Source organism: Alligator sinensis, unplaced genomic scaffold (genome assembly GCF_000455745.1).
Source record: "Alligator sinensis unplaced genomic scaffold, ASM45574v1 scaffold262_1, whole genome shotgun sequence".
Lineage (NCBI taxonomy): Eukaryota > Metazoa > Chordata > Crocodylia > Alligatoridae > Alligator > Alligator sinensis.
Genome location: NW_005841904.1, coordinates 3,785,501 through 3,798,263, shown reverse-complemented (window position 1 = coordinate 3,798,263; position 12,763 = coordinate 3,785,501). Strand labels below are relative to the sequence as shown.

At 44.0% G+C, this 12,763-nt stretch overlaps 1 long non-coding RNA gene across 1 annotated transcript in view; it reads left to right on the top strand.

The window, feature by feature from the left end:
- The window catches only part of LOC106721891, an 80,136-nt gene that overhangs the window by 6,585 nt on the left and 60,788 nt on the right, over window positions 1–12,763 (top strand). The window lies entirely within an intron of this gene.

Here is a 12,763-nt window from a genome sequence, read left to right as displayed (position 1 = left end):
AAGGGGATAAAAGAGAGGGAAAGGGAGCAAAGAAAGTAAAGAGAAGGGAAATGGGGAGGCAGAGAAGAGGAGAAATGTGGAGAGGCTAAACTGAAAGGAAAAAATGTCTCTAGAAAGCTCAAAGCGATCAGGATTCGTGGTAGAGGTGATATCTTTTATTAGACCGACTAGATTTTTGCCCCCCCCCCCAAATAAAAATAATTGCAAGCTTTTGGGCACAAACACTCTTCATCAGGCATTGGAGAAAAGATTGTAAAAGTTCTCCTGGGTAGAAATGAAACTTCTATGAACTTTCATTTCTACCCAGGAGAACTTTTATAATTTTTTTATCAATGCCTGATGAAGGGTGTTTGTGCCCGAACGCTTGCAATTAAAGAAATTTTTTTGCAAAAATCTAGTTGGTCTAATAAAAGATATCACCTCTACCATGAGTCTTGATTGCTTTTTTCTCTAGACCAATACAGCTACAACCTGGATACCAGAAAGCTCGTAAATTTAGCTCAAAAAATTACCTGTGCCAAAGGACCCGTTGGTCTAGCATGGGTAAGACGCATCAGATTTTAGAGCCAGCCAGCAGCACATGGGGAGGTGATGTGGTTAGCATTGTGTCCAGCTACATTTGGCTCCTCAGCATAAATGAACGTACCCCTTGGTGTCCTGAGGGCAGCCTTCAATATGAATCCAGAGCCAGGCTCACAGTCCTGGTACTGGAGCTGTAGGAAGATGCCTTTACCTCTCTGACACCATATCCTGACCATAGATTTAGTACCTGACAGCTATAAACATTCTATCTTTGATATTTTCAATGAAAAAGGCTTAGCATCACTGACTAAACCTGTGATGGAGGGTTTATGATCTACATTTTTGTGACTTGCATTTTCTTTGTCAGTTTAAATGCAGAATGCTGTCGTTTTCTGTATGCGTGTATGAATAACTTGCCTTTGTATGCCAGCACAAATGCAGTTTCTAGCCATTACCACTTGTCCTTCAGTTAGGAACTTGGGTTTTCTTCTTACCATATTACTTTTTTGTTAAAAGAAAAGAATCCCCTCATCAACATTTCCTCCTAAGCTTTTTTGAATCCATGTCAGTATTGTTTTTGATCAGTTAAGTCCCTCAGGAAAAGATAAGAAAAACTGCATCTTTTCTGTTGTGTATCCTATGACGGCATGACAATAGGCAGAGCTAATCTTCTGGCTTCCCTGAGTTTAGCAGAATCCTTAAGCATGGGGTTCTGCCTGGCAGATGACCATTGCCCCACCTTCACTCTGAGTCATTGGTATTCCCCTGTTCTCTGTGCTTCATCTTGACACCCAGACAGTGCTTTGGCTTCCCTGTCATTCAAACCAACACCTGAATGAATGGTTTTCTGTCTTCATTATGATTAAGTTGTGCTCTTCAGTTCCTTTTTTTATTTTTGTAGGTCGTGCTTTGTAGCAGCACTTTACAGTAAACACCACTAAATAACTTGGCAAAGTCAGCATTGTAAACAGCAGACTCCGGGAAGCAGCTCATTCACCAAGCCCCTCTTTTCATCGGAAAATATGTTAAGCTTTGAAGTAACCACAGGCAGCACTTGGCTCCTAATTTAAAATAACCTGAGGAAATGTAACAGTAACTTAAACAAATGTTAAAAGATCTGTCATGAGGGGTTCATGAGACACTAAAATGGCACAGCTGTGCAAAAGAAATTTCAGTGTGGAGAATGGATTTGTTTGTATCAGCTCCTTCCAGCTCTCAGTAAAGAAGAGTGGTTCTGCTCACTCTTGGGTCTGCAGAGAGCAAGCTAGTTACTTGGTACAGGTTGTTCTGGTCCCAAAAGGGGAACTGTTAAAAGGCATTATCCTTCCCAAATGCCCTCCTCCACCCTTCCCTTGCTCACATAGGCATTATCTGAGCATAAATGGGAAGGGAGGTGACATAAAAATACACGAGACAATTTCCATACTAAGATGTGATGCACACAGCAAAACAGTTTTAAAATTTGTGGGAAACTGTATTACAGCAAAGGAAGAATCATAACCTTTTTCCAAAGCTTGGTGAAATGGTACAGCCACTAACATCAGTCTTAGATTTTCATGCTGTTCTGAGTAACCCATTTCAGAATCCTGTGAGTAGGTAGAAGTTTGACCATCACAAAAGATATAAGTCTGGGGCATAATGTTGCTTACCTCTGCCATCCTTGTTTCAGGTGTCTCCACTAAATTCTCCACATGTTCTCCTGACAATTCTCCACACATTCTGCATCATACAAGTACACATCATGCTGACCTCATCCTAGATATTCCAGAAGTCAGCAGTCATCATTCTGACTGATGAATCTTGTCACCCTCAGGGGTCTCCCATGCCAACACAAAACATTTAGAATGGGAAACCTTATCAAAAACTCAGTCCATACCATCTCCTACAGTGCTCTCTTTAGATCATGAAAACTAAGCATCTCCATGTGGACCTGGGAAACCCCCATGGTGATTTAATACACAGCCTGCTTTCCAATCAATGTCTCAGAATGAAGCTGGAAAACACTGGTGCTAGACTGTCTTAATTATGGTTCTTTTAGCAGGATTAGAAGTATTTACCCTTGTATCCTGGTAAAATAGCAAATGATCAATTATTTTGCCATCCTAAAACGCTCCTCCTGTGATTTCAGCTGAACAGTGTTCCTCTTCCTTATAGGGAAGAACATTTTTGGAAGTGGAGGGATCTTTATGCTACCAACAAAAGCAAAACAAGATCCAGTGACTAGAAGTTGAAGCTGGATAAATTCAGGAGAAAAGATAAGGCACAATTTACAAGTTAAGACAGATATTGGAACCATTTACCTAATGAGTTCTTGGAGTCTCCAGTATTTGAAGCCTTTCTATCAAGATCAGATGCCTAATTCAACTTTAAGATATAGGCTTGATAAAGGAATTAGTGGGTAAAACTCTCTGGCCTTTGTATTACAGGAAGTTAGATTAGATTATAATGGTAATTTCTGGCCTAAAATCTATTCATCCTTCCTAAACTTCTATTTTTAGCTATTTAATAGCTAGATGCTATTAAAACAATCCTATATTCCACTCACAAGGTGTCTACACCCCGTTGATGGGTGAAAGGATTGCAATTGATGGATTTTAAAAACAGAAAACTGCATTTAAAAAACCAAGTCATGCTGAGCAACAAAAATGTACAGAGCTACTACCTTACTTGTAAAACACAAGCACTTAAAACAAAGACATGAACAGTTAAGGACATTATAGTACCCACATAATACATTATTTTTATCAAGCAAAGTTATGTATATTTTATCACAACACAACCTTAACTCTGACACAACATGCATACTTCCTTTCAGAATTGAATGTGGGAATCATAGAAAATTTGGGTTGGAAGGGACCTCAGGAGATCATCTAGGCCAACTCCCTACTCGAAGCAGAACCAGCCCTAACTAGATCATCCCAGCCAAAGTTTTGTCTACCCGGGTCTTAAAAGTCTCCAAGGATGGAGGTTCCACCACCTGTCTGGATAACCTGTTCCAGTGTTTTACTACCCTCCTAGTGAGAAAATTCTTCCTAATATCCAACCTAAACTTCCCTTGAAGCAAATTGAGACCATTGCTCCTTGTTCTATCTGCCACCACTGAGAACAGTCTAGCTCCATCCTCTTTCAAACCCTGCTCCAAGTAGTTGAAGGCTGCTATTAAATCCCCTCTCACTCTCCTCTTCTCTAGAATAAATAAGCCCAGTTCCTTCAGCCCCTCCTCATAAGTCACATCCCCCAGCCCTCTCACCATTTTTGTTGCCCTCCACTGGACTCTCCAATTTGTCCACATCCTTTCTGTAGTGGACTCATGTAAAAACTATAATAGCACATGTAGCAACAGTGCAGGCCTCAATTTTACCCTAACTGTATGTGTGAACTGGAGGACTCATCACCTAAGGTGAAAGAGTTATTTCTGTGCTGGTTCACCTCTCTGTATTTTTGAGTGCCAGCTAGTTCCAAACGCGGTCTTGATTTATTAACAGCTAGCAGGAGTTTGACTAAACCACCACCTTATTTCACCCAGGTCATCATCGGATTATAGCTTTTAGTCACTACCAACTTTTATGGCATTTGAATGTACAACCTAGAGATAAAAGGCTATCTTTTGTACTGATGTCCCAGCCCAACATTACTCTGCAGTCGTTCCTTGAAATGTCCCATGCTCCAGCATACTTGTAGTTATTTCTTTGGAAGGGGTTTTCAGCTGTTACCTCACTGCATGAATTATTTGGTATTGGAAAAAGGGATTCTTCCTTTGAAGCAAACAGGGTGAACAAAACATTTTGGGCACAGTGAACTAAACAGTGCTGTTAGCACAGTTTTTTTGACCCAAATGAGCAGGGATTATTTTCCAAAAACAATGCCAAACCATGCTATAGACTAGCCTTACAGTGATATCTGTGCTGGCCAACAGATATCACTGTTTGGCCAGCACAGCTCTCAAAAATGTGCTTGCACTTGTCAGAGAAACCATATTAGCATCTGCAAGGTTTAAACAAGGTGGGTTGTTAGTGCTGTTTGGGCAGAGCCTTACATGAAAAGCCATTTATTCTGCTATTACTATTCATTATTCCCTCTAGTCTACCCTGGGTGTTTGAGCTGGGATCTGTGTAATCCCATATAACCCAGCCTCTCCTTGTGCCAAAACCTTTAGCAAAGTCATAATTTTCATTTTGCAACATCACAGTCTGTTGCTATGGGAATGATTGTAATATCACAGATTCAGCATTATAGTTTTACTGTAGAAGCAGGTAGGAAAAGGCAATTCAGAACAGAAAGAGTGCCCTTGTTCAAACGCAAGGTCCTTCAATAATTATCCAGAGAAGTTACACAATACAACTGAAGTGACAGAAGGCTAGATTCGCAAAAGGATTCAGGAATTTAAAGTGCAATTTGGGTATCTAAATCCAGACTTTAGATCCTCCAAACCTTAATCCAGCTGCTGCCTAATCTTGAAGGTACCTAAGATCTATAGACACCTACATTTTTTACATTAAATTTCCTCAGGCACCTAAAGTTCTGCCTTTGAACATGTCCAGAAGTGCCTCCATCTTGGCTACTTAGGCAATACATCGGCTCATTGGGATCCACAAAGTAGGTATTCCTCTTTCTGTTTTGCCTCAAATGCTTGATCCAGTGGGCAGCCTAAGAGTGTTTCTATCACACACAGAATACTGCACTGAGGAGGGTCACTTTCTTCCAGGACAGAAAGAAGTGCTGCCATTAGTGCCCTCCTTTTATATCACGGCTTAACAGGTACGCACAGCCCCAGGAAGTCAGGCACTTTAATTCCATTCCCTCCTCTCTCTAAGGGGTTTCAAATCCACATCTCCCAAGAGACTATCCAAGCTCCAGGGCTATTCTGGTGGGAATTTTCAGTGCCTCATGTAGAAACAGTTCCATTTTGCAAATGTTCTCCTTTTTGGCCCAAAGAATCTTTAATTCTTTTACAGGAAGTGAAACAGCTTCAAGGGGAGTGAGGTAGAGTGCTCCAACAATCACTGCATCCTCAGAAGAGCCCATCATCTGATGGCTCAGGCACACTCCTGGCAGCGTTAGTCCTGGGTTTGAGTCCTTGGACTGAGGGAACTTAATTCAGGCTTCCCTGCCCTGCAGCAGTCATGTTTGGAAAATAAATAGTGGCTGTTGCTTAATTCTTTGGAAGGGAGTGTAGCCACCTACCTTCAGTGAGTTTGGTGTTGAGTAGCACTGAGCAAGGAGCCCAGCCCAAGAGAAAGGGAGGAAGGAAACATCTCAGCCTCAACATTTTTGAGTGTTGGCTATTGTGAATCCCATTCAAGGTAAGTCTCCTCATACATTGTATGGGGAGGCTAGGTAACAACCTCAGGGTGTAGATTCTGCAGAGTTCAGGCACCTACTGTGAAGTGCTGTGACTCTGAATGTTACAACACCTAACCCTTTGTAGATACGTGCCTGAGCCCATGTTTGAATAGACTGTAGTGGAGAATGTCTGTACTTATAACAGTCCTTCTTAAAATGACCATTTATGATGTTAAATTGGTGAGGTTAAGTATTCATTCTTCAGAGTTAAGTATTTTATAGATCAGACAAATAGTGCTTGATGACAGCCATATGTATATACCCAGCTTTTTATTTTTATTCCAATTCTGCAATTACATATTTATTAATAATAATGGATTCTAGAGCTACAGCATCCCAGGAAACCCCAAAACTACCAGGAGAGGAGCAGGTCAGCTGAAGTCACCTGCAAAATGGACTAATCACTTGCCTCAGAACCTGATAGCTTTCTTCTGCTACCCCAGATTTTGTCAGTAGAACAACCTTGACCTTTTTTGAGCTAGTTTGTAAAAAAAATACTTTAACATACTTTTTTGCACAGAGGAATTCAGAACCAACTGAATGTTAATAGCTGAAATTTACAGTATAGCTAATCCTTGCTATGGAATAATCCTCTGGTTAAGTTTAGGGAAATAGAACTGATTAAAAATAATGAAGTCATAAGTAACTAAAGAAAATGACTTTTGTGCTCATGTATTATGAAATTTCTACTAAGTTTACAATAACATTACACTGCATTAAAAATAACTCCCTATTTCTCCAGCTGTATTTGCTATTTCTAAGCATTCACAGAAAAAGTGATGCAATATTGGGCCTAAGTATTGTTTATGGACTGTTTGCTTTGAATATGCAGTATTTGTCATATCTGGTGGGTTACCTGGGTCCCATGGCTTCATTTTTGCTCTCTGACTGAATGAAATGATTTAAACCAGGAGAATAATACATGTCAAATAACATGCTTCTAGTGCAGATATTCTGACAAATAATCATTTGTGCTAGCCATTTTGAAACGTTCAGGCTTCATGAGAAACAAATAATATGGTCTCTTGCATAGCGGCAGAGCAAAGCTAGCTTCTAAGTACTGAACAGTATAGTTTGATATTTACATTAATGTGTGTTTGTGCCTCTAGTGTGATGCAGAGTTCTGGTGCTGCAGCCATCTGCAGAAGTACACTGAGAATCAGCAGAGATTAGCCATGCATGGCTAGATCCTTTTTTTCCCTTTCCTTTTCCTTGTCTTCTTTCAAAAAAAAGAAAGCAAGGGCCAAATCCTGGGGAAGGTAATGAAGCCTGTATAATGATCTCTCAGCCCCAACTGGAGATAATACCTTTACCATACAGCTATACTGTCCAACATTGGCACAGCCAGGGACTTCACACCTCATAGGCTGCATGCTGCTGGGGCAGCTCCCTGGCATCCCCTCCACTCACTGCCCTGCAGACCCCTATGCCCTTCCCTGCCACGCAGCAGCAGAAGAGGCAGCCCCCTGGGGCCATGGATCACATGCTAATCCCTTGCAGACTGCTTGTGGTCCACAGGGCACCAGTTAGACAGCCCTGCCATAGGGCACTAGGGAGGAAAGAACAGCAGATGCAGCACAGAGTCTGTTGTGTACTATTTTGGTTCAGTGGATGCATACAGTGCAATGACCACTGGCATTACCTCAGCCCAACAACAAGCCACCTCCCCCCCGGTCTTGCAACCAAGAAGACTGGACACAGAAAATGTCATGAAAAATGGTGCAGAGATCTTTACCAGAGAGTTCTTAATTGCTTTTGTCATTCTCCACTGCCAGTATACAGATTTCAGGTGGTTTTTGTTGAGGCCCGCAAATGAGGTTTTCCTAGGACTGACTTTAAACATTAAATCTAATGTTGGACAGAAAAGAGACAAGAAATAAAAACCCTACTTACTCACCAATGATAAAAAAGTTGTAACCCCCCCAAACCTAGCCGCTTTTGTCTTGCCTTTCATTGAAATTATGAAATAATTTCAGGCATTCTGACTAGCTCTAGCAACACAACCCTGCCAACCTTGCAAATGCGTAGCATTTTGAAGATTGCTCTGAGCATTAAATGTGCACTTGAATCTACACCATGTGTGATGCTGGGTGAGTTAACATTGCTATGAATCCTTGACTTTTGCAGCTCTTGACATTTCAGTTTTTAAATTCATAGTCTTCCCATTGCATTTCAGGGCCACTTCACACCTGTCAGGTAAAGGCTCTGCTGGCCCTACCTCTGCCTCATCCCCACAGTCCATCATGCACAGTGAAGCCTGGAACCGATTTCCACAGCCCTTCTGTGCTTTTCCCCACTTTGGCTCTAGAACTGTCCCTCTGCTGATTCAGGGGTTTTCCACACACACACACACACACACACACACACACACACACACACACACACACACACACACACACACACACACACACACACACACACAGAGCAAGGTGTGGGCATAATCAAGATGAAGCATACAGCTAAGTGACTTTCTCATTGTTCCCCTCAGGATAACAAAGGGATTTCAAGGTGCCTAACTCCCTTTGGATGCCCCTTAGTGAGGGTACTACCCTTTCATTAAACAAAAAGCACATTTACATTCTCATTAAACCTGACATGCCTAAGCAGAATCTTACTTTCTCATCCTCAGTTGATTGCTTTAATATCTAAGGTTTGTTCTCTGCTAAGCCACAAGAGCAAGGAAGGGTGTAGAAGGGAACAGTAGCTAGAAGAAACTGACAATCTGTGCTGTTCCCGGGAAGCCTCTTCCCATTCCTTACACCATTCAGTTCCTATAAAACAGCAACACATTGGACGTTGCTGCCCGAGGACGTGCTTAGTATGGAAAGTGGTTATAGTAGATTAAAGAGGAATTTCTAAACTAAATATTTTCATTTCAATGCTCTTTTCATTAGTTATAAACACATGGAATCTTTGCTTGTAATAGACACATTCTAAGCACAATTGTTACTCTAAAGTAAAAGTAAGAACTGGTGGGTGTAGAAAGGAGCTGGAGGCTGGGCTTTTTATGTTTTTAAAAGAAAATAACTATCCATGCATTGTGTCAGACCTTCTTCTTCAGCGAGGCAAGGACTTTTGAAGACAGCAGTTCACATTTTGCAATGCATCACTCAGTCTACAGAAGTTTCCCCAGCCACCAGCCCCCACATTTATGCTGGAGTACCCCAGGTACATGGCAAACTGTAATTAATTAATATGTTAGGAACAGGCAGTATGCTTAGAGCACAACTGAAGAAAGCCCTTCCCCAAAGACCTTGTTGTCTAATAGAGCAAAGATCAGCACAGGAACAAAGAAAGTTCCCATGTTCCACTAGACCTCTGGTCCAGCATTAAGAGCGGCTAGGACCTGATCCTTTGAGAGGAAGGTGCAAGATGCTTTGTCATGGAAAATCATGAAATAACCTGCCTGCAGAGGATGTTTCTTACTAACTCCAGCCACTTAAAAATTCAGATTCTGCCACATGAGATTGGATAGCCTCTCTAATGCAACTGTTGTACAGCGGCTGTAGACAGAAGCAAGGGGTGGTGGTAGGGGGGGAAAGGATGGAGTGCAAATGCACTCCATCTGTTCTTGGCTACCAGAAGCTACAGACAAACATATTCATAGACTAGCTCCCAAATATGCCATTCCTACTGCACCAGTTTCCTGAGCAGTAAGGAAGTCAGTCAGAACTGAGAATCAGATTGTTTTTCCTCAGTCTAAGGTACAGAAGGGGGGAAGTTTAGATTTGAGACTGAGCTTTATGACTGATGCTCATCTCTCAGCTGAACCTTTAGGTCCCCTTTACCAGGTAAATTGACCATAACTCAGATGTCAGACAAGGTCACTTTGTACAGATGGGGCCTAGTAGAGGCAGATCTAGGCAGGGTTCAGTGGTGCAGTTGCAACCCTCTTTGATTCTTGCTCTACCCAAACTTTAAAACCAACTGCTTGGGAGGGGCAGCAGTGTTTCTATTCAGGTAGCAGTGAGGGAGTCAATTGACTTGGTGGCTCATTGTCATCTCCCTTATTCCTGCTAATCTCTCTGTATTCCACAGTGGTTAATAGCCCTTTTTTAATGGGCGTGATGTTCCATTAATCAAGCTATCCTTTCTTCTGCAATTTTGCTGTCTGTTAGTCATTCCTCTTAATATCTCTCTTCCATTCTGCAGCCCTGCAGACAGTTCATAGTTCTAGCTAACAACCTTATCTCAGGTGCAGTAATATTAACTCAAGTGTAGAAATGACTGATAGTGAAGTATTGAATGCAATATCAAGACACTCAAGAAGGCTAGATTTTGTTTTATGAATCTGAATAAAAAACATACATTTAACTATAATGACTACACTACTAATGACCAGGGACACACGTTTTCCATTTCCCACAAAAAAAATGTAAAGAACCACGGATTTTCCCCTTTACCTGAGAAAACCACAGATTTTTCATGTTACCAGAGAAACACACAGATTTTGTTTTTTTGCAAAGAGCTCCCTGCAGGCTGGCAGAGCTCCAGCCTGCAAGGGGCTGGGGGTACCAGGAGGAAGGTGGTTAGGCAGGGGGTTCACAGGGCCCAGGGCCAGAATATGTGGCTGCAGAGCTCCAGTGGTGAGTGGGACAGGGCTGTGGGCAGCTTGTCCAGGGAGTGGGCCCAGCTCTCCACACTGTATGGACTCCTGGAGGGGACAGGGGGACCAGTGCCCCCAAATCTGTGTGGAGGGCAGGGGCAGGTGCAGGCTGCCCAGTGTAGGCTTAGGGCTCCCTGCCCTGCTGCCCTCCCACAGGGCCTCCACAGCCCAGTGGACAGGACCTGGTGCAGCAGGGCAGAGCAGGGCCGGGCAAGGAAACTCCTTGTCGCTGTGAGCCCTGCACTGCCCTGGCGATGCGCCCAGCATGGCAGCAGCAGAGACAGTGGTGTGGAGTTATGCCCCTTGCTGCTGTGGGGTGGGGAAGGGGGTGCATTGCCAGGGCAGCACAGGGCTGGCAGCAGTGGCAATGAGCTTCCCCACCTGGTCCCACTTTGCCCCACCGTGCCGGGTCCCACCCACCAAGCTGTGGATGCCTGGGGGAGGGCAGCAGGGCGGGGAGCCCAAGTCTGCAGCAGACAGCCTGCCCCCACCTCATACATAGATCTGGGCAGCATGGGTCCCCCCCGGGAGTGCATGTAGCAGCGGGGAGCTGGCCTCACCTCAACCAGTGGCAGGCAGCCCACACCTGCCGCCCCATGGGCTCCACTCCCACCATGCTGCCCATGGGGGGTGGGAGCTAGGCTCCCCGCTTGGACCACAGCTGCCTCCTGTGGATGGCAGCTGGGGCTTGGGCACTGCTGCAGGGGGCTGTGAACCCAGGTCCCTAGCCCTATAGCCCTGGCATCTGGGGACTCCCTCTGTCAGGGTTGTGGGGGGCAAGGAGCTGTGGGTGGTGAGTGAGGGGCACCAGCAGGGCTGGGGGTGGGGCGTGAGGGGCACTGACAGGGCCCAGGAGGCTGTGGGTGGAGAGAGAAGGGCACCACCGGGGCTGGAAGGCTGTGGCTTGGGAGTGAGGGGCCTGGACCAGCATCTTGGTGAGCTAAGAGAGCAGGGGGAGCTCTGATGTTCTGTGATAAAAAACCCAAAATTAAATACCAAAAGTTATAGGTACTAATAATTTATTTCACTATAGTGATTGAGGCACTCATGGGCTTCCAAATTGTTTTAAAATTGTAAATATATCCATAAAACATTGTGTTCAATTGATACCTATATATATAGCAGCATTTCATTTTGACCATGGAAAAATGCATTAACTTCCATGCACCAGCAGACTCAATTAATCGAGTCTGCTCTGACATGCTGGATTTACAGCACGTCGGAGCAGCCTTGCTGCACGTCTTCAGGAGCCCTTGGATTTCACATCCACTTGTTATGGCTGGAGAACACGGAGCGATACATACTGTGTGTGGTGGGACCGTGCTGTACAGAAGTTCACCTCTTCCATTCTAGGAAAAGTTTTGATGGAGATGGCTGGCTGTCCTTGGACAGACAGTTTCCTTGGAAAGACACTTTTCCTTGTGTTGTCCCTTCATTATGGTTGAGGCATACCCATCCTTTCCTGTTTACTTACCTCTCTCTTTCTGAAGATATCCACAGTGGGTACGATGTCCCTGAGAAAGGCAATCTGTTGCTACTTCCTGATGAATGACACCCTGTGCACTCTGACTTTCCTCTATGAGACAGCAAGGCCAGAGGTAGTGGTTGAGTGGACCAAGGAAATGATGGGAACCTGACACTGCAGGAAACGTGGTGGGCTCCACCTAAATTGCCCACAAACCTGTAGGAAAAGTAGCCTGGGAACAGCTACTAAACACCATACACACACTCTCCTCCACACCCCATGTGCACACACCCACCCACAGCCCCCTGCAAACCCCATACCAACCCACCCATACCCCTTCACACCCTCCACAATATACAAGAGTAAGACTTCATTTTGAGCTATTATGCAATCACTTTTATATACACAGCACAAACACACACAAATCAGGACAAAATATTTTTTTAAATAACATTTTAAAATATTATTATAGATGTCTGATTTTTAGTATAATTGGGGGGGGGGGTATTCTGGTTCCAAGATAGCAAACCCCCTTCCCAAAAGGAATACTTCCAATGGCAAGGGCAGGGACTTCCAGTGGCAAAGGTCAGAGGTTAGGGGCGGGACTTCTGGTCCCAAGATGGTGACCGGGGGCAGAGCCACGCTTGCGACCCTTCAGCTAAAACTCGCCAAAACTTGTTAAGCGGCCCTCCAGCCAAAATAATTGCCCACCCCTGTGCTAGCATGCTATCCATTATTCTTTGAAAGGTGGCTGTGGCATTGTGTAGCCCAAACAGTAGCCGTATAAACTCAAAGAGTCCCCATGAGGTCCCACAGGCTGTTTTAGC